Source organism: Schistocerca nitens, chromosome 12 (genome assembly GCF_023898315.1).
Source record: "Schistocerca nitens isolate TAMUIC-IGC-003100 chromosome 12, iqSchNite1.1, whole genome shotgun sequence".
NCBI lineage: Eukaryota > Metazoa > Arthropoda > Insecta > Orthoptera > Acrididae > Schistocerca > Schistocerca nitens.
The window spans coordinates 30729469-30755250 of NC_064625.1; positions in this window are offsets into that span (position 1 = coordinate 30729469).

Genomic DNA, 25782 nt, shown 5'->3' on the forward strand with positions numbered 1-25782 from the left:
TTTTTGTAATAAGTAGAAGAACAAACTAATTGATTGTTAAACAAAATAGTAAATTAATACTTTAAAAACTAATTGATAGTTTAACTAACTTTTTATTAATTATTTATTAAATAATAATCGTTATCCATCTATTAATAATTATCATTTTATAAATAAAAATAATTTTTTAAAAATCTACTAAATCTTTTTTAATTAATAGAAGAGCAAACTGGAAAGTAATGTTGCTGTTCAACTAGAACAATTTGCTAATTAACAACAACATTATCCGGTTGTAAGACTTCCTGAATTTTGTAAACTAAATAATTTAAGACGATATTCAAGTTTACGTAAAGCTGATTTAATTAGATTTATTATTAGTAATCGTTCAATTATTATTAGAAATCATCCAATTATTTTTGGAAATAATACATCCGATTCTAGATCTGAGACTGCTTCAGCTATTGGTGAATTAAGTGAAAATAATACAAATACTGTTGAAAATAATTTATCTGAAGTAAGTGAAAATCTTAAAAATTATGTAACTGAAGTAAGTAAAGAATAGAATAAGGATCATCTTATATTGATTTACCACAGAGTGAGTATTAAAAATTAAAAATCATGTGTTAATGTGAATATAATGATCAAAAATATTTTCTTTCGGCTATAAAATCAGCTTTGTTTCCTGTAGATGATCTTTCTAATATAATAACAAAATATAAAACAGTTGGTCTTGATAAAAAACAGGAAAATATTGAATTACCTGTATTAGTTGATCATATCCCAAAAATAGAAAAAATAATTAATGTATCTGTTAATGTTTATTCCTTTTATTATGAAGATAATTATGAAGTGTATCCCTTAAAAATAACAGAACCTAAAAAGGAAAACATGTACATCTGCTTTATTTCAATAAAGATAATAACTCACATTATTGTTATATAAAAAATTTATCTCGACTTGTATGAAGTCAAATTACCAAACATGAAACAGAAAAATTAAGTGTGATTTATGTTTACTGCATTTTAATAGAAAAAGAAAATTAAATGTACACACCAAAACTTGTTTAACTAATAAACAATGAAAAGTTGAAATGCCAGGTAAAGAAGAACATGTTTATTTTAAAAATTATCAATTTATACAAAAAGTTCCATTTGTTATTTATACCAGTTTTGAAAGGTTGCTTTTAAAAATGGATAATTGCGAACCAAATCCAGAAACACCATACACAATGAAACATCAACAAAATGAACCAAGTGGATTTTGTTATTATATTAAATATATATAATGGAAATTATAAAGATGGTGGTGGTGGTGGTGGTGGTTAGTGTTTAACGTTGCGTCGACAATGAGGTCATTAGAGATGGAGCACATGCTCGGGTTAGGGAAGGATTGGGAAGGAAATTGGCCGTGCCCCTTCAAAGGAACCATCCCGGAATTGCCTGAAACGATTGAGGGAAATCATTGAAAACCTAAATCAGGATGGCTGGAGACGGGATTAAACTGTCGTCCTCCCGAATGCGAGAAATTATAAACATCCTGTTGTTTATAGAGGACCAAACTGTCAAAATATTTATAGAATGTATAGAACAAGAAGTTGAAGAAATTGGAAACATTTCTTCTGGAATTGAAGAAATGAAACCGCTTATACTTGATGAATACAAAATGTTTCATAAATCTAGATTTTATACACTATGTAAATGTCATTATACCAGAAAGAATAAAAAAAGTACGTCATTATGATCATTTAACTGGAAAATATATTGTTCCATTGGGTAATATGTGTAATTTAAAACTAAAACGACCTGATTTTGTACCTATTTATTTACGTAATTTATCTGGTTGTGATACACATCTTTTTGTAAAAGAACTTAGATATGATGTTAAGAAAATAGATCTAATACCAAATAATGAAAATAAATATATTAGTTTTAATAACAATAAAAAATTTTAAATATGAAATTTGTTGTTACATTTAGATTTATTGCTTCTTCACTTGATAAACTTTCATGAATTTTAAAAAGAAATCATTAAAAAATATTAAAAAGTATGTTTCCCCAGAATTATTTAACTTAGTAATTGGAAAAAGTGTTTATCCACATGATTACATGGATTCATGGAAAAAAGTGAAGTTTGTGAAAATTTTAGAAAATAAAGGATAAATACATAAAATTTAGATCCTTCTTGGTATTGTACAGTACCAGGTTTATGTTGGGATGCAACGTTAAAAATTACTAATCAAAACCTTGAATTATTACATGATTATGCTTCAAATGGTTGAAAAAGGAATAAGAGGTGGTATTTCACTATCTTTTAAAAGATATGTAAAAGCAAATAAATTTTTGAAAGATTATAATAATAAAGAAAAATCAAATTATATAATGTATCTGGATGCTAATAATTTGTATGGTTATGCTATGAACCAATATTTACCATATGGTGGATTTAAATGGAAAGAACCCAATAATTTTAATTGTACAAAAATAAGTGAAATGTTAAACAATAATCAAGATTGTTATGTATTAGAAATAGATCTAGATATCGAAAAGAATTATATGGTTTACATTAAGATTTACCACTAGCTCCTGAACCGAAACTTGTTCCAGGTACAAATTAAAGTAAATTAATAACTACTTCAGATAAGAAACATAATTATGTAGTATGTTATAGAAATCTTAAACAATATCTATCTCTAGGAATGCAACATACAAAAATATATAAAGTTTTAAAATTTAAACAATCTGATAGAAAGTATATATATCTAGACACACAGTTAAGAACTAAAGCTGCAAATGACTTGAAAAGCATTTCTATAAATTAATTAATAATTCTGCATTTGGTAAAACAATGGAGAATATAAGAAATAGACAAGATATAAAATTAGTTACAAATAGTAGAGTATGTGATAAACTTGTAGCTAAACAAACCTTTAAACATAGAACTATATTTACTGTAATTCTTGCTGCTATCCATATGAATAAAACTAAAATAATATTTAATAAACCTATTTATGTTAGATTAAGTATACTTGATTTACCTAAAGAACTGATGTACGATTTTCACTATAGAGTTATGACATCTAAAAATGGAGAAAATATTGAATTATGTTATCAAGATACAGTTATTTATATTTATAATATTAAAACAGAAGATTTTTATGAATATACGAAGTCAATGATTGACTATTTCGATACAAGTGATTATCCAAGAGATAATACACATAATATTGCACAAGTAAACAAGAAAGGTGTTGGAAAAGTGAAAGATGAATGTAATGGAGAAATAATGGAAGAATTTTGTGGTTTAAGAGTAAAGATGTATGCTTATTTTGTGGTTTAACAGTAAAGATGTTTGCTTATAAAGTTGGTGACAAAATAGAAAAGAAATCTAAAGGATTTCAAAAATGTGTTGTTAAAAACATAATAAGTTTAAAAAATTATGAAGATTATTTAACAATAAAGAATATAGAAAATTTAATTTAATTGAAACTGAAAAACATGAAATACATACAATTAAAGTGAACAAAAAAGCACTGGGTTCTCATGATAATAAACGATATATATTGGAAAATAGATAAATTATCATATGGTCATTGTAAGTTATTAAATTAATAAAATTATTTCTATATAAAATTAAAATTAATTAAATTAATATATAAAATTTTTCTATATAAAAGGAAACTTTTTACGAATATCTAATACAACATAAAAATTTTTCTTTACAAAAACTAGAAGAAATGAATAAATTAAAGACAGAAATAATTCAATTAAAATATGGTACAATTGAAATGAAAGATGAATGAAATAAAGTAAAAGATGAAATAATTAAAGTACAAAATGATCAAATTCCAAAAATGATGGAAATAGTTTAGTAAACTATTTCTCTGCGACTTTATGAAATTACTTCATCTTTATAACATTACTTTATTTGTAGTTATGTAACTATTGCATGAATTATCAAAACCTAACCATTTAACATAAACTTTATCTCCTTTCTTTCTTAAAACTTTCATCTAATTATACATCTGGTTATTTCGTTTTCTATAGTTCTTGTTCATAAAAATTTCCTTTTATATCTTTTAATTTATATTTAACTGGATTAGAATAAATAACATCTTCAATTTCAAATATTTCTGTTGACCAATTGGCTCTATACAGTTTTTCATAAAGACCTTTAAGTTTACATTTTCTAATATCACCTTTTTAAATTTAGCTTGTTCATTAGATATAATATTACTTATTTTTAAATTTTTTCATTAACTTCTATTGGATTTATTCTTATTGTGGAATGGCTTGTATTACTTTATTCATCAACTATATCTTCAACAAAGTTTCCCCATTTATAATTTCCTTGCAAAGCAAATTTCTTCCACATTTTTTCTATTCGTTCAATAACAGAGGCTTTTAATTCTGAAAAAGTTGAATAATGATTGATGATGTTTTTTCATTTATTCTTTAAATTCTTTGTTATAGAAGACCTTACCATTATCTGTTTGTAAATTGTTTGGCTTTCTGTCTATAAAAATTTTATGGAAAGCATTAACTGTATTTTTAGATGTCTTATCTTTAATATGAACATCAAATGCATATTTTGAAAAAGCGTCCATTACCGTTAATAAATATTTATAACCTCTGTTTATTTTAGAAATATCTTTTAAATGACCATAATACATTTCAACTAAATCAGCTTGCCATAACTCATCTACACTAAAAGAAACACTCCTTTTAAAATTCTCTGTTATTGGTTTATGTAATTCATTAATTATATTTTCACGAACATTATTATTTAAACCTTCACCAGCACTTACAATATTTTTTTAACAAATTTACTATTTTTACTTTTACATATTGTACGAAAGCCTTCAATTCTTTGTCTATCATTATTAGTTAGTCCTCTATGTGGATGCTGTATATCAGTAAAGTTTTTACACTTTAAACAATAAATGATAGTCATGTGAGGTATGATTTGCCACTTACTTAGATAAAATTTTTTATTAAATATTAAAAATTTATTTAAGTTAAAATGGTTCAAATGGCTCTGATCACTATGGGACTTAACATCTTAGGTCATCAGTCCCCTAGAACTTAGAACTACTTAAACCTAACTAGCCTAAGGACATCACACACATCCATGCCCGAGGCAGGATTCGAACCTGTGACCGCAGCAGTCGCGTGGTTCCGGACTGCTATTAAAGTTAAAATTATGATTTATCTAACAAAGTTATATCTTCTATTTCTTCCAAATCTTCACCTTCTTTCTTATGTAAGCCTTTATTAATTTGGGATTCTAATGTATTAAATTTACATACTTGTGAATTAACTTTATTTTATTTTTAATGAGGTTTTTTGCTTATCAATTATTTTATTATTATATTGTTCCATAACACCTTCGATAATACCATTTCTTTCCTTTAAGTCTAAAAGAAACTTCTTACATCCATCTTTATTAACATAGTTATTAAATTGCATTAAAGTACTTGTGTATTCTGGTTATCTAACGAAATTTAATAGATGATTAACAAAATAATGTTTGTTAACTACGTCTTTTAAATCAATTCGATCATTTGCATTAACAAGTCATCTATTTGTAAATTTTTATATAACCTTGACATAGTTTCAAAATAGTATTCAATTCTTCTTGAAATTGTTTAATTGCATTAGTTATCTTTGGAGCTATTGATGATTGTAGTTGTTTAAAACTATTTTCAATAATTTCTAAACTTAATGTAGATGTATGAACTACCTGTTCATTTTGTTAAATTAGATATATATTGTTTCCAAAAATCTCCGTGTATTAAATTTAAAGCATCCCAAAAATTATAATTCTCACATAACAATTTTAAAACGAATAAACGCAAATGACCACAAATTACTTCATCCAAATTTCGTATCTTTCTGTATTGTAGTATAGTTCATTTTTTCCTAAATAGTTAACTAATTGTTTTGGTATATGAATCACAGACCACTTTTTTAGAATTATTTTTATAGTAACCAGGATTTTCAGATGTATCTAAATTAACTATACCACATTCAATTTTAAATGGTTTATTTAACTAATTCATCAATCACGCTTACACCACGAAAGTGTTTAATTTTTAATTGTTTAATAAGTTCGTCTATATCAAATTATATATATATTGCTTCCCCCTACTAATACCTCCCGAGGAGATCACAAATGTAAAATCAGAGAGATTCGAGCACGCGTGGAGGCTTTCAGAGGGTCGTTCTTCCCACGAACCATACGCGACTGGCACCGAAAAGGGAGGTAATGACAGTGGCATGTAAAGTGCCCTCCGCCACACACCGTTTGGTGGCTTGCGGAGTATAAATGTAGATGTAGGTCTAGTTAATGTATTAACATATTTGTCAATTTTGTTTTTTTTTTTTTCGTTTTCTTTATTCCATTACCAGCTTTCTTTTCCATTTCTAAGTTATGCCTTTCTTGTTCTCCTAATTCTTTATCAGCTTTCTTCGTATTTTTAACTACATCTACAATTGCTGCAGATCCACCAGCTGAAGAACCAATTGTTGCTAAATATGGTAATGCAGCTAATAATAATGGTAAAAATCCACCTTCATGTTGTGTAAATCCTTAACCATCTTTCTTTTTTGTCAAGTATTCAATAACTTTTTAACAACAATAATACGTAATGTAATAAGTTCATTTCAACCGACTTTCTTTTTTTTTCCTTTTTGTACATCCATTAAAAATGGTTCAATCGCTTTTAATTGTTCACTATTTAACTTTAATTTAATTGATTTTCGTTTAGTTTTGGCACTAGGGAATTATTCATTTATATAGTTAAAAATTTAAAAAAGATTTTTGTATATAGTTTAAAAATTTATAATCTCCATTTTCATCACCATTAATTCCCATACCTCATTTTCGTTTTCCATACAGCATTCCTCTAACTGCTGTTGCTGCAACTTTTTCACCAAATGAAGCATCATTTCCATACATTCTTTTGCAGCTAATTTAACTTCTGTATCAGCTATGTCTTTTTTCTAAATCTTTATTATCTCTGTAAGCAATATCATGTTTTTTGCAAGCTTCATCTAATGGATTTATACCTTTATCACCTGGAATATGCATTTCAAATGGTAATTTGTTAATTAAATTATTTACTAATCCTTTTCCATATTTTTCACTTTTCCAAAATGTATGTGGAAGATTATTCGAAAATCTAATTAAATATGGAATTCCTTTTTGATAATCAATTATAAAATCACGAGTTTTATTTAACATTTGTGCAATACTAACTTTTTGATTATGATAATTCTTATTTCCAACAAGTGGTTCACCATGAATAACAGCTAATCTATCAATTAATTGTCTACCATCACTCATCCAAACATATTTAATTCCTTTATCCGTATATTTTTTAATCAAAGCTTTTCTAATTTTTTGTTGTTTTTCAGGAGAACTAGGTTCTGAAGAATCTACAGTTTGTCTTCTTAAATTTGGAAAATAAACACCAACAATTACTTTTAGTAACTAATTATATTTATTACCTTTACTTGATCTTATTCTATTTAGATTATCATCAAAATATAATGCTCCTGAATTAAATAATATATCTGCATAATTTCATAAATCTACCGCATCAAACGTTTTATTTAAATCTTCCATAGTAATTGTTTTTCAGTTAAAAGTTTCATTAATCCATCTGTACCTTCATCTGTTTTATCGCCAATTATTAGTTTATCACCATTAAATTCAACAGGTTATTTGCCAACATATTTAAACATACCAATTTGTTTTAAATGAAATAATTTTTCTTCACTACATTCTTTCACGAACATTTATCTTTTTACTTTCATTTATCTTTTTATTTTCATTTTCTTCTTGGTATTTAATACATTCACTTAACGTTTAACCATATTTTTCAGGAATACCATCAGACCAATCTTTTAGTGGTGTAACTGGTGATAAATCTCCAAAATCTACTATATGATGACGAAATGGAATGATTTGTTTTTCAACTTCTGTATTTTTTTCAATTGTGTTTAAAACATTGTCCCCTAAACCTTCAATACCTTGATTTACTCTTTCAATAGCATCAATAACAGGTTGATCTTCCTTTTTATATTTTTCATTTTCTGTTCTTGGTTGCTTTTTCCAAAGCTAAACTGTTCTTTTAATTCTTCAGCTTTCTTTCTATTTTCTTTAGTTCGTTTAACAAATTCATACTTTGCATACATATATTAAGGAAGAAAAACATTGTTTTTATTTAATGTTTATGTTGTTAAGAAATGTTGTATTTTATTTCTAAATTTACCTTCATTTGGTTTTCTAGTCATGTCAATTGTGAAAAATCAAAAATCATCATTCCAACATTTACTACCCATTCCTCTAACATTATCAAAATTTTAATCACCACCAACAAACTCATGCTAAATATGATTTAAATTTGTATGATCTTCTCAAAATATATTTAAACAATTTAAATTTTCTCTAACTGCTTTGGTATTTTTGAATATGATTGAGCTAAATAAAAACAATCTATACTTTTGAGTCTTCCTCTAGTAAAATGTTCTCTTAAAATATGTTGATTTTCTAAAATGAAATCATCGAATGCCAGAACTGAATTATTTTCGTATTCATCTAATGGAATAATTTCTTCATTATTTTCAATGAAACTAACATTTTCATTAATTTTATCTTCAATTTTTTTACATTTTTCATAAAGAAAGGAAATAATATTTTATATAGAATTGAGCATCCTTTATTTTTTTCCTCTGTTTTAATTCATCAACTTCATCTGTTACTGACAACGTAACTTTAGAGGGACATATAATTAATACAGGAAAAATAATTAGTAAAAGAAATAATTTACTTTATCCATTATCATTACTTGGCGGATTTTTTAAAGATTATAAAGAAATTATGTTTGAAGGAGACTTAACTGTAGTTTTTACACATAGTTCATCTTCTGGAGACATAATTCTTGGTTGGGCTGACCAAAATGATACTGGAATTGAAATAAAAGATACTCTTTCTAAAGAAGGTGAAATTGTTATAGAATCTACGGAAATTTGTGTGCCTGTTGTTAAATATTAACCAAATTATGAACTTGAACAATGTGAAATTATTCTTAAAAATCCGAAGATTCCTATTTCTTTTAATGAACTTCAAACACAAGAAGTTCATCTGGTATAAATAGTTTTGATCTAGATATAACAAATTATTATAACTCTACAGAATTAGATATGCCCTACTACGTATTTGTTACATTTCAAACAAAGCATAAAAATAACCAATAAGTTGATTCGTCATTATTTGATCATGTTAAACTACAAAATATTTATTTCAAAATGGTAGAAACGAATTTTTTCCTCAAATGTGGATTATTAATCCACCAAATTACCTCCTTAAAGCATATGATGCATTTCAGGATTTTAAACGAAATACTTTACTAAAATCAGATGTTGATATTAATCCATTTAGTTTTATAACTAATTACTCAATTCATGTAATCAATATGACATGCAGAAAGAATGTTGCAACTACACAGAAAACTATGATGAAACTTTGTGCAACTTTTAAAGATATAATTCCAAATGATACACTTGCTTATGTAATTATGTATGGTAAAAAGAATCTTACATATGATGCACAACATAGATTAATTACTGAAAATTTTTAATTATTAACATTTGCTTCTATATAAATGAATGAGAAACTTAAAAAAATTAATAAAGTGTTATCTTCATGCTTATACACATTTCTGAAACATTTTAAGAAAGACAGAAAAAAATAAAAACTGAAAATTTTAGTATCTTACTTTTTTAAAATGATTCCTGACTTGTTTCATTTAATCCAATAACTGCTAAAGCAGAAAGTAAATCACTTTATGTACATATTCTATAATATGATTTTAAAAAACGCGTTTTTCACAGAAGTCAAAAATAGGAAATGTTTGGGGCTAAGAAAAAGTTGTAAAGAATGCTTCTTTTAAATTGTTTTCAAAATAATAGTTAATTCTCTAATTTATTTAATTGCATTACATTCACCTATTGGAAATGTGTATAAAATAAATAATTTTATATTATAGTTATTATATTATTATTAGTTAAAAGGAAAGTATAGTAATTTTGTAGGTTCTGGATCATTAGATCAATCTTAAGGAAAATAAAAAATACGGGTGTTAACGAGTATTTTTTTATTTTTTATAAGATTGGTCTAGTGGTCCAGAACCTACAAAATGATTCTACTAGCTGTGGGACAACTGGCCTAAGGAGAGAATAGAACGGTTTTTTGATACCATTCCTGTTAGAATCAATGTTTGCATCCAGGGCAGGGTGGGAGTAATGTTGTACTGCTAAGTGGGTGCATACTACCAAGTTGTCAAAATTTGACTCGAATTTGTAATGTTGGAAGTAACATCACATCCACTCTCAAACCTGTGAAGTTTTATTTTGTCCTTCTGTTCTGGGTTCTTCTCTTTTTTGAATTGCAGTGTATTTAATAATTATTTTTTAAACAGAAATTGACACGATGGCACTGTGAAAAATAATCAGGTTTCCACGAAATTTATGGAATCACGTTTCAAAGCCAAGTGGTATATTGCAGAAAATGCATATGCATCTTATTTCCTCTTCCCTCACTTTCGTTGAACACAGTCGATACCATCGGTATGTTTGTTCAAAGACGAAAATATGAGCCATTAATTTGATAAGCTGCACATCCTCTAGTGCTGCTTACTTTGTTCTCAGAAAGCTTTTCTGTTTCGAAAATGAGAAACCACTGATTTGCAAGTTAGAGCCGACTAGTCAGGTAATGTTTGTAGCCTTGATGTTCTCTAATCATCTTCTAAAATCATCAATAATTGCCAAGACAATTAGGAAGTGAGGAATTCGAAGGCACATTCTGTGGGAACGTCGACCAATCGCGTTACGTCCTCACAGTTGGTCGAATTAAACAATTCTATCGAACAATTGTAAGCAGGTACTGTACCATCGTTTTAATCCTCAGAATTGTCTGATTTTTGGAAAATTGTCACCAGTGTCATACCCATCCGCAATATGGCAGCAACTACAGTTGGCACCGAACGTGGAAGTCATATTTTCTCCACATTATGTTTCTCATTGTGTCCAGAGAACAAAATCCATTTACAGCAGCTTTTGTATCAGATGTAAGTGGTAGGAAAAATCAATAATGAAATGCTACCGCAATGTCTGTGAGATACGAATCTTGAATAACGCTGATAATTTACAGTTACATGTTCAGCAGCAAGAAGTGAAAGCTTCCATTAGACACCAGTTGAAGTGACAATTACGAAGAAAATGTTTTTGTAAATTATAATGTCGACGGTAAATATAATTCCTAATATCCCGGAAAGACTCAAAATGTATACAGTTTCGCGTACGTTCGAACCAATAGTGGAAATATTTAATAGACTCCGATGTTGATACCTAAAAATTTTGTTTGAACTATCCAACAGCTTCTTCAGGTGATACGAATCGCTGTCAACTTTACATTTCACAGAAGGGAACACAAAGAAATCGTCAGACGATAAAGTAAGAAAACTCGCAATGAGCCATTAGTTCCCTGTTTTTACCAGCTGCTTTCACATTTTTGTGTGACAGCTGACACTGCCGTGGTGGAGAACGAAGTGACGTTCTCAGACGTTTGTCCTGAATTCATCGATGAATAGTAGCAGCGCAATTGTCGTATACCACTCAGAATTAACTGTTCTTCGATCTTATAGCGGAACTAGAAGACCACTCCTCTCTACCCATTCCCGATTCTTTACAGAATCAAATCTTTTGTTGGTTACCCTAATTATATTAGTTTCAGATTATTCATCGACGGACCAATGAAGAAATTTAAACTGATGTTCAGAGGTAGTTTAAAGTCGCTAACTGCTCACACTGTCGACTGCTGGATGAATATGGTGTGGGTAATTTGCACTCCTCTTGAAGAATAGCTATTTTTTCGCGCTTCCCAATATTTGAGACGTCAAGGCTCACCAAGCACTTGCCGTAATTTTGCAGGATCATTCAGTGGTAAAAAGTGTTGTGAACAGAGTTAGCAATACAAAAAATAATAAATGTAAACGTCATATTTGATTCTGACGTTTAACAGCATGAACGCCGAAAATGTAGCAAGTGAATTTTTTTCCCTTTTCGCTATTTTGTTGTTGGTATCAGCGGGAAAGAGTTTAGTGACTTTTGAAGTTATGTGTGAATTTCGTTGGGAGGTGAAAAGTGCACTCATTCTCTATTACTGGACGGATGTAGTGCGGATAGTTTGCGTGCCATAAGTTAGCTGTCTCAAGAAATATACGTTGGTACTACATTCAAAACTTTATTTTCTGTGTTCAACCTTTAAGGCAAAATCACAGCTCTTAAGGAGTAGTTTATGATAGGATTTTAAATACGGTCAGTAATGGTATGAAATACTGAAAAAATTTTTTGTTGCTCCTGGAAGTCGTGAGATAGGCAACCTGCAGTTACAGCTCTGCACTGCACTAGCCGTTCAAGTAATACAAATGGTTCCGAACCAAAGACACAACCGATCCTCTTCTTCGAAGTGTCTCATGAAGAAACTGCATTTGATGGTTTCTTTCCTTTTGGAACACTCAAGCAGTTCATTTCTACTTAGTTTTCGGCTCTTACAACTACTGGCTGCGATGTTGTAAGCCGAGTGGAATTACTAAACTCTTCCTGAAATGCACAATCACGTGCCTGTCTTTAAACTTCGATTGAAGTGTGTGAAATTCGTAGGGAAAGGGTCGTTTTCCATATCTATTTTCATGTAAAATCTAATGTACTGCAGTCTTTCTTACGCCTAAGGATCCTTCACTGCCTTGACTGGGGAAGCACTTTCCCAGTATCCTACCAAGTAACCGAAGTCTGCCACCTATCTTACCTACAAGTGAGCCTATGTGATCACTTCCTTGCATTTCATATCTTACTAGTTGCTACACCCAGCTATTCGTATGCGTTAACACATTCTAAATGTTATCAATCGATGCAGTAATTGTAGGACACTATGATTTTACCTTTTATTAAGTGTATAAATCGACACACTGAACAGTCAAAGAAATTGGTACACCTGCTTAACATAGTGTACGACCCCGAGAGCACGCAGAAGTGCCGCAACACGATGTGGCATGGATTCGACTAACGTCTGAAGTAGTGCTGTATGGAACTGACACCAGGAATCGTGCAGAGCTGTCCATAAATCCGTAGGAGTACGAGGGGGTGGAGACCACTTCTCAACAGCACGTTGCAAGGCATCCCAGATATGCTCAATAATGTTCATGTCTGGGGAGTTTGGTGGCCAGCGAAAGTGTTTGAACTCTGAAGAGTGTTCCTGGAGCCACTTTGTAGAAATTCTGGACGTGTGGGGCGTCGCATTGACCTGCTGGCATTGCCCAAGTCAGTAAGAATGCAACATGGACACGAATGGATGCAGGTGATCACACAGGATACCTACGTACGTGTCACCTGCTAGAGCCGTATCTAGATGTATCAGAGTCCCATATCACTCCAACTGCACACGACCCACACCTTTACAGAGCCTCCACCACCTTGAACAGTCCCCTAATGACATGCAGGGTCCATGGATTCATGAGGTTGTCTCCATAGCAGCACACGGCCATCCTCTCCGTACTATTTGACAAGAGACTCGTCCGACCAGGCAACATGTTTCAACTCCTCAACAGTGCAATGTCGGTGTTGACGGACCGAGGTCAGGCCTAAAGCTCTGTGTCGTGCAGTCATCGAAAGTAAATGAGTGGGCCTTCGGCTCCGAAAGCCCATATCGATGACATTTCGTTGACTAGTTCGCACACTGATACTTGTTGATAGCCCAGCATTGAAATCTGCAGTACTTTGCGGAAGGGTTGCACTTCTATCAAGCTGAACGTTTCTCTTCAGCCGTCGTCTGTTCCGTTCTTGCAGGATCTTTTTCCGGTCGCAGCGATGTCGAAGTTTTGATGTTTTACCGTATTCCTGATATTCACAGTACAATCGTGAAACGGTCGTGGGGGGGGGGGCAAAATCTCCCCTTCATAACTACTTCGGAGATGCTGTGTCCCATCACACGTGTCCCGGCTATAGCGCCACGTTCAAACTCCATTAAATATTTATAACTTGCCATTGTAGCTGCAGTAACCGATCTAACAACTGCGCCAGACACTTATTGTCTTATATAGGCGTTGCGGACCACAGCGTAGTATTCTGCCTGTTTACGTATTTCTGTATTTCAATACGCACGCCTTTAGCAGTTTCTTCGGCGCTTCAGTGTATGTACACACATTGAAAAAAAGTTTTGCATCACTTCGGTTCCGAGAGTTCCGGAACCTGTTCAGAAAATTGGAAGAGAGATCAATCAAAACATCATCTCCGCCCTTTTTATTGTTAATGAAAGCCACACATTGCATGCTGCACCACGATACAGCGGGACTCTCAGGGGTGGTGGTCCAGACTTCTGTACACATCGGTACCGCTAATACCCAGCAGCACTTCCTCTTGCATTGATGCATGCCTGTATTCGTCGTGGCATACTATCCACAAGTTCATCAAGGCACAGTTGGTCCAAATTGTCCCACTCCTCAACGGGGATTCGGCCTAGATCCCTCAGAATGCTTGACGGGTCACGTCGTCCATAAACAGCTCCAGGCATATTCAATAGGGTTCATGTCTGGGGAACATGCTGGCCACTCTAGTCGAGCGATGTCGTTATCGTGAAAGAAGTCATTCAAAAGATGTGGACAATGGGGGCGCCAATTGTCTTCCATGAAGACCAATGCCTCGCCAATTTGGTTGCACTATCGGTCGGAGGATAGCATACACGCACCTTACAGCCGTTACGGCGCCTTCAATGACTAACAGTGGCGTACGTCTGCCCACATAATGTCACCCGAAAACAGCAGGGAACCTCCACCTTGCTACACTCGCTGGACATTGTGTGTAAGGCTTTCAGCCTGACCAGGTTGCCTCCAAACACGTCTCTGACGATTATCTGGTTGAATGCATATGTGACACTCATCGGTGAAGAGAACGTGTTGCCAATCCTGAGCGGTCCATCTCTACCGTGCTGCATGGTGTCGTGGTTGCAAAGATGGATCTCGCCATGGACGTCGGGAGTGGATTTGCACATCATGCCGCCTATTGCACACAGTTTGAGTCGTAACACGACATCCTGTGGCTGCACAAAAAGCATTATTCAACACGGTGGCGTTGCTGTCAGGGTTCCTCCGAGCCATAATCCGTCGGTAGCGGTCATCCACTGGAGCAGCAGCCCTTGGGCGGCCTAAGCGAGGCATCTCGTCGACAGTTCCTGTCTCTCTGTATCTCCTCCATGTCCGAACATCAATCGCTTTGGTTCACTCCGAGACGCTTGGACACTTCCCTTGTAGAGAGCCCTTCCTGGCACGAAGTAACAATGCGGACTCGATCGAACCGCGGTTCTGGCCGTCTAGACATGGTAGAACTACAGGAAACACGAGCCGAGTACCTCCATCCTGGTGGAATGACTGGAGCTGATCGGCTGTCGGATCCCCTCCGTCTAATAGGCACTGCTCATGCATGGTTGTTTACATCTTTGGGAGTGTATAGTGAGATCTCTGAACAGTCAAAGGGTCTGTGTCTGTGATACAGGGTGTTTCAAAAATGACCGGTATATTTGAAATGGCAATAAAAACTAAACGAGCAGCAATAGAAATACACCGTTTGTTGCAATATGCTTGGGACAACAGTACATTTTCAGGCGGACAAACTTTCGAAATTACAGTAGTTACAATTTTCAACAACAGATGGCGCTGCAAGTGATGTGAAAGATATAGAAGACAACGCAGTCTGTGGGTGCGCCATTCTGTACGTCGTCTTTCTGCTGTAAGCGTGTGCTGTTCACAACGTGCAAGTGTGCTGTAGACAACATGGTTTATTCCTTAGAACAGAGGATTTTTCTGGTGTTGGAATTCCACCGCCTAGAACACAGTGTTTTTGCAACAAGACGAAGTTTTCAACGGAGGTTTAATGTAACCAAAGGACCGAAAAGCGATACAATAAAGGATCTGTTTGAAAAATTTCAACGGACTGGGAACGTGACGGATGAACGTGCCGGAAAGGTAGGGCGACCGCGTACGGCAACCACAGAGGGCAATGCGCAGCTAGTGCAGCAGGTGATCCAACAGCGGCCTCGGGTTTCCGTTCGCCGTGTTGCAGCTGCGGTCCAAATGACGCCAACGTCCACGTATCGTCTCATGCGCCAGAGTTTACACCTCTATCCATACAAAATTCAAACGCGGCAACCCCTCAGCGCCGCTACCATTACTGCACGAGAGACATTCGCTAACGATATAGTGCACCGGATTGATGACGGCGATATGCATGTGGGCAGCATTTGGTTTACTGACGAAGCTTATTTTTACCTGGACGGCTTCGTCAATAAACAGAACTGGCGCATATGGGGAACCGAAAAGCCCCATGTTGCAGTCCCATCGTCCCTGCATCCTCAAAAAGTACTGGTCTGGGCCGCCATTTCTTCCAAAGGAATAATTGGCCCATTTTTCAGATCCGAAACGATTACTGCATCACGCTATCTGGACATTCTTCGTGAATTTGTGGCGGTACAAACTGCCTTAGACGACACTGCGAACACCTCGTGGTTTATGCAAGATGGTGCCCGGCCACATCGCACGGCCGACGTCTTTAATTTACTGAATGAATATTTCGATGATCGTGTGATTGCTTTGGGCTATCCGAAAAACACAGGAGGCGGCGTGGATTGGCCTCCCTATTCGCCAGACATGAACCCCTGTGACTTCATTCTGTGGGGACACTTGAAAGACCAGGTGTACCGCCAGAATGCAGAAACAATTGAACAGCTGAAGCAGTACATCTCATCTGCTTGTAAAGCCATTCCGCCAGACACGTTGTCAAAAGTTTCGGGTAATTTCATTCAGAGACTACGCCATATTATTGGTACGCATGGTGGATATGTGGAAAATATCGTACTATAGCGTTTCCCAGACCGCAGCGCCATCTGTGGTTGAAAATTGTAACTACTGTAATTTCGAAAGTTTGTCTGCCTGAAAATGTACTGTTGTCCCAAGCATATTGCAACAAACGGTGTATTTCTATCGCTGCTCGTTTAGTTTTTATTGCCGTTTCAAATATACCGGTCATTTTTGAAACACCCTGTACAATATCCACAGTCAAATTCTATCTTCAGGAGTTCTGGAGATGGGGGTGATGCAATACTTTTCTTGATGTGTGTACGTTTAAAGAATGGTGTTTCCATCACCTTTAAATCTTATCAATACATTTTCTAAAGTGCATCTTCTAAATACCATGACCTGCAATTAAATCGTTCAGTAGCTAAACCGGTACTCGGGTGTATAACCGAACTTCAGTGGCATCTGATACAGAGAGCAAGAAACGGTTCTATACTGACTGACATGTGTAAGATGACAACTGTATACATAACAGCAGAAACGTAAGTCTACTTGCATTATGTATATCTGTATCAGTGACATTATCGTCAGATATAAATTCACTGTGATGTACAGTTTAATGTTCATTTAGAAAGCGAATAACCATCTGGACATTTAGAAGAGAATTACAATCATGTCTACGTTAATGTGTTATGGTATGAAATCCATCCTATAAAACTTCTACATCATTTGATTCTGAAACAGCTGAGGAAAACTGAATGTACTGAGCCTACTTTCTCTTTACTTTTTCTTATCATGTCAACACTGACCCACAATATTCTAGCGCAACGCAATCTGACTGCTCAAAAATTTACAACATTACTTCAAATAATTAATTCAGAAGAATGGCCCTAAAAAGAAATCTTAACAATAAGCTATACATTTCATTGAACACTTACCTCGCAAAAATCGTCACTACGCGAACTACTGCAATACAGTGAGCGACATTACTGCCAGCTAAATAAAAGATTCTAACTGCTAAATGCACTAACTATTAATAGGATGTGGTTAGTGAAGGAGTGGTGACTACCAAGGAGTGTCACTGCCTAAGAACTCACAGCAGTGATGTACACGACAACATGTGGACTGTGTAGTAGGATGTATTTCATATCCTTACACACTAATGTAGACATGGTTGTAATTCTGTTCTAAATATTCAGATGGTTGTTTGCTTTCTAGATGAACATTAAGCTGTACATCACAATGAATTTGTAACTGACACGTATGTGATTGATACAGAAATACAAAATGTAAGTAGACTTAATTTTCTGGTATTAGATATACGATTGTCATGTAGTAGATATTGGTATACGTACAATTATTTGTTGTCCTCCGTATCATATGCCAGTGATCAAGGGTTATACAGACGATTATTACCGGTTTTGCTATTAAGTTTTTAGTGGAGTTCATGGTGTTTACAAGATGACTTCTTACAAATACATTGACGGGAAAAAATCACTATATGAAGATCGAGTTGTGAGACGTAAGCGAAAGTTGGTAGGCGTGTTTTTACTTCTGAAAGATGATGTCTACTGAAATTTCACACCCGTCACATATGAGTGGCGTTGGTAGCGCCGCTATGAGGAAGCATATCAGGTTTGCTTTGAAAACGGGCTATAACGGTCGTAGTCCACAGGTCGTGGTCTCGCGGTCGCGTTCTCGCTTCCCGAGCACAGGGTCCCGGGTTCGATTCCCGGCGGGGTGAGGGATTTTCACCTGCCTGGAGATGACTGGGTGTTTGTGTTGTCATCATTTCATCATCATTCGTTCATTGAAGTGGCAAGACTGCACTGAGAAAATGTTGGGAATTTGTACGGACGCTGATAGTCATAATCATCTTATAACGGTCGTGTTAGTTACGTTAGAGATTGCACGTCGTGAGACGATATTTATCAAGAATGCCTTCAAGATGACAAAGGCGCCAGTATCAGTACAACATTGAGTTTGAACACGGTGGTGTAATAGGGCTAGAAGAAGCTGGATTGTCCTCCTGCGATAATGCAGAAACACTTGGCAGGAATGTACCCACTGTACAGGATTTATAGCGTCCCCAGTGAAATACTAAGAAAAGACTTAAAAATAGTATTTATAAAGAAGAGACAATTAAAAATTGCAATAATTTCTGTGTGTAAGTTTCGAGAGCAAAGAAATATACAGACCACTCGAAACAAACTGATCTACAGAGATGACAAGATACGCTCTTTTATTATTTTTTTAGTCGTCTTCTCATGTCTTGATTGCGTGTAGACGGACATCTTGTGAGTGCTGGCAAATGTAAGCATGTTTGTACTAATTAAGTAAATAATATATTGATTTAATATTATTGTTCACTTTTAATTTGTAAGAGGTGACCCCGATTTCATGTCCGCCTTCCTTGAATTAACCTGCATTCGAATAATTTACAGTCAAACAATCGCAGCGGTCGATGCAGCCAACGACGCAATTACGTGGCGATATTAACTTATAAAAATTAGCGGAAGCGGAAAACTCGCCCGCTATTAACGTAATACCCTGGTAGCTGAGTAGTCAGCGAGGTGGAATGTCATGCCTAACGGCCCGGGTTCGATTCCCGGCTGGGTCGGAGATTTTCTCCGCTCAGGGACTGGGTGTTGTGTTGTCCTAATCATCATCATTTGATCCCCATCTACACGCAAGTCGCCGAAGTGGCGTCAACTCTAAAGACTTGCACCAGGCGAACGGTCTCCCCGACGGGAGAGATCTCAGCCACACGGCATTTCCATTTTTTCCACAGCCGCCCGACGCTGCAGAAAATACGTGGCTTTAAGATTCTTATTTTCAGTACAACAGCCGAGAGCCAGAGCTAGGACTCCGACTACAATGCAATGGTTAACGGAGATAAGAAGAAATATTCTCGCTCGTGTGTGGGCCGCAATTGTAATTAATAACTAAAGATTTTTTGCTTTAAAGAAGTGTTGGCTGTGTGGTGGCAAGGTGATAAAGAGCAAGAGTATGGATACGAAGGTCCCAGGTTCGATCCCTCACCAGTCCCACGATTTTGATCATCGCCATCAGTGTCTCGTGTGTGCCGTCATATTTAGTGTTCAGTGTTCACCGTCACACTCCATCGTTCACCAGTGCCATCGACATCTTCAGTGTTTGTGCGTCGTGTCAACAGTTTGTAGTGTGGATTATCGTCGAGTGTGAACGGCTCCGTGTTTGTCATTATGAGTCAACTGTTTTGTTACCCACCGTTATGTCACATCTGTGTATTCTTTCTGTTGTTTATTTATCTACTCTATGGCTGAAGAGCGGCGTAACATGCTGCTGACAGCCTGCCTGTTTGTACGAGTTTGAAAATAACAATAAAGAAAAAAAAATTGCTTTAAAGTGAGCTGACTAGTCGAGGAAATTAATATGAAAAGTTTATTCCATTGTTCAACTTATATTCTCGTGTTTTAAGATTCAGGGAGTCTTATGTCCATTAACGTAACAAATAATTTCCACTGAAGATTAATATTATTTAAGAAAAGAGAGAAGTTCACAATAGCATTTAATTGTAAATCAAAATAGAATGAAGTATCATTTTGATTAAGGCCCAGCACGTAAGTCGGCAACAATCACCATTACCAACCAATTTGTGTAGTGAATAATAAATTACGTTACGACGGCCGACGGACGCCAGACATTGCTGGCAGCAGTGGTCACCAGAACGTACGGACGCAGGAACACTGGACTGCGGACGGCCACGTGGCACTACAGAGAGTAAAGACCATCGTGTTCAGCGTATGTCTCTGGCGCATCGTACTGAATCTGCAGCAGCACTTTGAGCAGCAGTTGGCACCTCTGTGACACAGCGACATAACGCTCGCCCACGTACCGCTGTTCTACGCAATGTGTTGTCTCGGCAAGCTCTAACACGAGATACGTATCCAGTGTGGGACATCGTTGGACGACAACTGCAGCACAATCTACAACCAGCGTTACGCGTCACTGTATTGACCGCCCTAGTGCAACAGCCATGGAACTCCACCCCACAGACTGGCACCCGTTAGCTGTACAACGCAATGCATTCACGTTTGCATACTTACATTCAACAGTCTGGCGTTTGTTACTAATGTATCAGCATCTCTCATTTGCAATGGCCTATCTAGCACTTACATTAGCTGTGATGTTACAATGTTACTCAAACTTGCTACCTAAACCAATGTATTCCCGAAATTTCATTACTCTATATTACAGTACTGGCCATTAAAATTGCTACACCAAGAAGAAATGCAGATGATAAACGGGTATCCATTGGACAAATATACTATACTAGAACTGACATGTGACTCCATTTTCACGCAATTTCGGTGCATAGATTCTCGGAAATCAGAACCCAAAACAACCACTTCTGGCCGTAATAACGGCCTTGATACTCCTGGGCATTGAGTCAAACAGAGATTGGATAGCGTGTACAGGTACAGCTGCCCATGCAGCTTCAACACGATACCACAGTTCATCAAGAGTAGTGACTGGCGTATTGTGACGAGCCAGTTGCTCGGCCACCATTGACCAGACGTTTTCATTTGGTGAGAGATCTATGCTGGACAGGGCACCACTCCAACATTTTCTGTATCCAGAAAGGCCCGTACAGGACCTGCAACATGCGGTCGTGCATGATCCTGCTGAAATGTACCGTTTCGCAGGGATCGAATGAAGGGTAGAGCCAGGGGTCGTAATGCATCTGAAATGTAACGTCCACTGTTCAAAGTGCCGTCAACGCGAACAAGAGGTGACCGAGACGTGTAACCAATGTCATCCCATACCATCACATCGGGTGATACGCCAATATGGCGATGACGAATACACGCTTCCAATGTGCGTTCACCGCGATGTCGCCAAACACGGATGCGACCATCGTGATGCTGTGAACAGAACCTGGATTGATCCCAAAAAATGACGTTTTGCCATTCGTGTAGCCAGGTTCATCGTAGAGAACTCCATCGCTGACGTTCCTGTCTGCGTTGCGGCGTCAAGGGTAACCGCAGCCGTGTCTCCGAGCTGATGGTCCATACTGCTGCAAACGTCGTCGAACTGTTCGTGCAGATGGTTGTTGTCTTGCAAACGTCCCCATCTGTTGACTCAGGGATCGAGACGTGGCTGCACGATCCGTTACAGCCATGCGGATAAGATGCCTGTCATCTCGACTGCTAGTGATACGAGGCCGTTGGGATCCAGCACGGCGTACCGTATTACCCTCCTGATCCCACCGATTCCATATTCTGCTAACGGTCATTGGATCTCGACCAACGCGAGCAGCAATGTCGCTGTACGATAAACTGAACAATCGCGATAGGCTACAATCCGACCTTTATCAAAGTCGGAAACGTGATGGTGCGCATTTCTCCTCGTTACACCATGCATCACAACTACGTTTGACCAGGCAACGCCGGTCAACTGCTGTTGGTGTATGAGAAATCGGTTGTAAACGTTTCTCATCTCAGCACGTTGTAGGTGTCGCCACCGGCGCCAACCTTCTGTGAATGCTCTGAAAAGCTAACCATTTGCATATCACAGCATCTCCTTCCTGTCGGTTAAATTTAGCGTCTGTAGTACGTCATCTTCGTGGTGTAGCAATTTTAATGGCCAGTAGTGTAATTACACTATGATGTTGTGATTTTTTTCCTTCGGTATATTTACAAGCTGCGGAGCACCAAGCACTTAAGATTGTTATCAAGATCTGATTGGATATTTCAGCAAGAATTTTGAGACACTACGTTATCTTTAGATATTGTGAGTCCTGACCTGCTCCAGCCATGTTGTTCTGCCTTACGTGAAGCCTCTGAAGCCTAATTTCATGAACTACTCTAGATATTTTTTTGTTCCATTTTCACTAACTGATATAGTGATTCATGCATGTAAGTGCATGTCATAAAAGGAAGGAACATGAGGGTTTAATGTCTCGTCGACATCGCGGTCATTAGAGTCGGAGTACCAGCTCGGATTGTTTGAAGGATGGGGAAGGAAATCGACCGTGACCTTTTCATGGGAACCATCCCGGCATTTGCCTGGAGCGACTTAGGGAAATTGCCGGAAACCAACATCTCGATGGCCGGACACACTGCGACATCTCCCTCCGCAATATACGAGGTTTGCCCAGAAAGTAATACACCGCATTTTTTTTCCTTCAACAATTCTTTATTGAACATTATGAGAATTGGACACACGATAGAATGGTGTTTTATCTACACACCCTATTTTTCCACGTGATCTCCATCCCGTTCTATCGCCTTCGTCCAGCGGAAACAAGGGCGTGTCTGCCCTGTCGGTACCAATCTCTGTCCTGGTGGCGGAGTCAGTGCTTCATTGTGTGTATCACCACCTCGTCGTCCTCAGAATGTCTTCCACGAATGGCATCCTTCAATGGCCCACACAAGTGGAAGTCCGAGGGGGCTAGGTCAGGGCTGTAGGGTGGATGGGGTAACGCAGTTCTCCGACCCTGTTTTGCGATGTGTTCAGCAGTCCTCAGACATGTGTGGGGCCGAGCGTTATCGTGTTGCAGCAAAACACCTCCTGGGTTGCTGTGGCGCCGAAGTCGCCGGAAGCGCGTCTTGAGTTTCGTTAATGTGCTGACATATGCATCGTTCCTTTCCTTCGTGGGTGCACCTCTTTCCTTTTGCGGACCTCTTTCTTTCCTGAAATCCTGTCTTTCTACATCTACATCTACATCCATACTCCGCAAGCCACCCAACGGTGTGTGGCGGAGGGTACCTTGAGTACCTCTATCGCTTCTCCCTTCTATTCCAGTCTCGTATTGTTCGTGGAGAGAAAGAGTGTCGGTATGCCTCTGTGTGGGCTCTATTCTCTCTGGTTTTATCTTAATGGTCTCTTCGCGAGATATACGTAGGAGGGACCAATATACTGCTTGACTCCTCGGTGAAGGTATGTTCTTGAAACTTTAACAAAAGCCCGTACCGAGCTACTGAGCGTCTGTCTTGCAGAGTCTTCCACTGCAATTTATCTATCATCTCCGTAACGCTTTCGAGATTACTAAATGATCCTGTAACGAAGCGCGCTGCTCTCCGTTGGATCTTATCTATCTCTTCTATCAATCCTATCTGGTACGGATCCCACACTGCTGAGCAGTATTCAAGCAATGGGCGAACAAGCGTACTGTAACCTACTTCCTTTGTTTTCGGATTGCATTTCTTTAGGATTCTTCCAATGAATCTCAGTCTGGCATCTGTTTTACCGACGATCAACTTTATATGATCATTCCATTTTAAATCACTCCTAATGCGTACTGCCAGATAATTTACGAAATTAACTGGTTCCAGTTGCTGACCTGCTATATTGTAGCTAAATGATAAGGGATCTTTCTTTATATGTATTCGCAGCACATTACACTTATCTACATTGAGATTCAATTGCCATTCCCTGCACCATGCGTCAATTCGTTGCAGATCCTCCTGCATTTCAGTACAATTTTTCATTGTTACAACCTCTCGATATACTACAGCATCACCCGTAAAAAGCCGATGTTATCCACAAGGTCATTTACATATATTGTGAATAGCAACAGTCCTACGACACCCCTGCGGCACACCTGAAATCACTCTTACTTCAGAAGACTTCTCTCCATTGAGAATGACATGCTGCTTTATGTTGTCTAGGAACTCTTCAATCCAATCACACAATTGGTCTGATAGTCCATATGCTCTTACTTTGTTCATTAAACGACTGTGGGTAACTGTATCGAACGCCTTGCGGAAGGCAAGAAACACGGCATCTACCTGGGAACCCATGTCTATGGCCCTCTGAGTCTCGTGGACGAATAGCGTGAGCTGGGTTCCACATAATCGTCTTTTTCGAAACCCATGCTGATTCCTACAGAGTAGATTTCTAGTTTCCAGAAAAGTCATTATACTCGAACATAATAAGTGTTCCAAAATTCTACAACTGATCGACGTTAGAGATATAGGTCTATAGTTCTGCACATCTGTTCGACGTCCCTTCTTGAAAACGGGGATGACCTGTGCCCTTTTCCAATCCTTTGGAACGCTAAGCTCTTCTAGGGATTTACGGTACACAGCTGCAAGAAAGGGGGCAAGTTCCTTTGCGTTCTCTGGTTTCATCACCAGTCACCATCCGGGACAAGAAGGTCTCCCGCTCAGCTTCAAAATATTGCAACAAATCAAGAGTGTTTTTTTTTTTTTTTCTGTGCGATCTGTGGTTCACCGTTAGACACCGCGGGACCCATCTTGCACACACTTCTGATTATCCAGGAGTGCGGATAATTGCATCTACATGGGACCCATCTTGCACACACTTCTGATTATCCAGGAGTGCGGATAATTGCATCTACATTTTTTTGCTGACTGACAGATGCAGTGCCAACTGCCGTCTCGTAATGCGTCTAACCTCGCGAATGACATCCGGTTGTCAGGTGTGACAGCCGTGGGTGGTCTCCGCAACCGCTGCAAATCGTGGAGCTCCGCCGAACCGCCTTCTGATGACCTCACCCTCCGACTAACCCAACGACTAACTATACTTCTGTCGACAGCAGATGCTCCATAGACTTCGCACGAGTGTCTGTGAATATTCCCCACAGTTTCTTTCTCTGCAATGAGAAATTCAATGACAACACGTTGCTTGTTAACATACGTCACCCGCAGACGCCATTTTGCAACTGTCCTGCACCTACGCTATCTATCGGAAGTGACGGAAACTTGCCGCGCTCACTCAGGAGACTTCGAATAATAGACACGTAACGTTTCGAATTCGTAGAATTGTTTTCGGCTGAGTAAAAAGCTGCGGTGTAATACTTTGTGGGCAACCCTCGTATACTGTAAACCAGTCGTCCGGTGGTACATATTTGGTGCTACCGGTCCAGAACTGAGGAAAGTCGCTATATA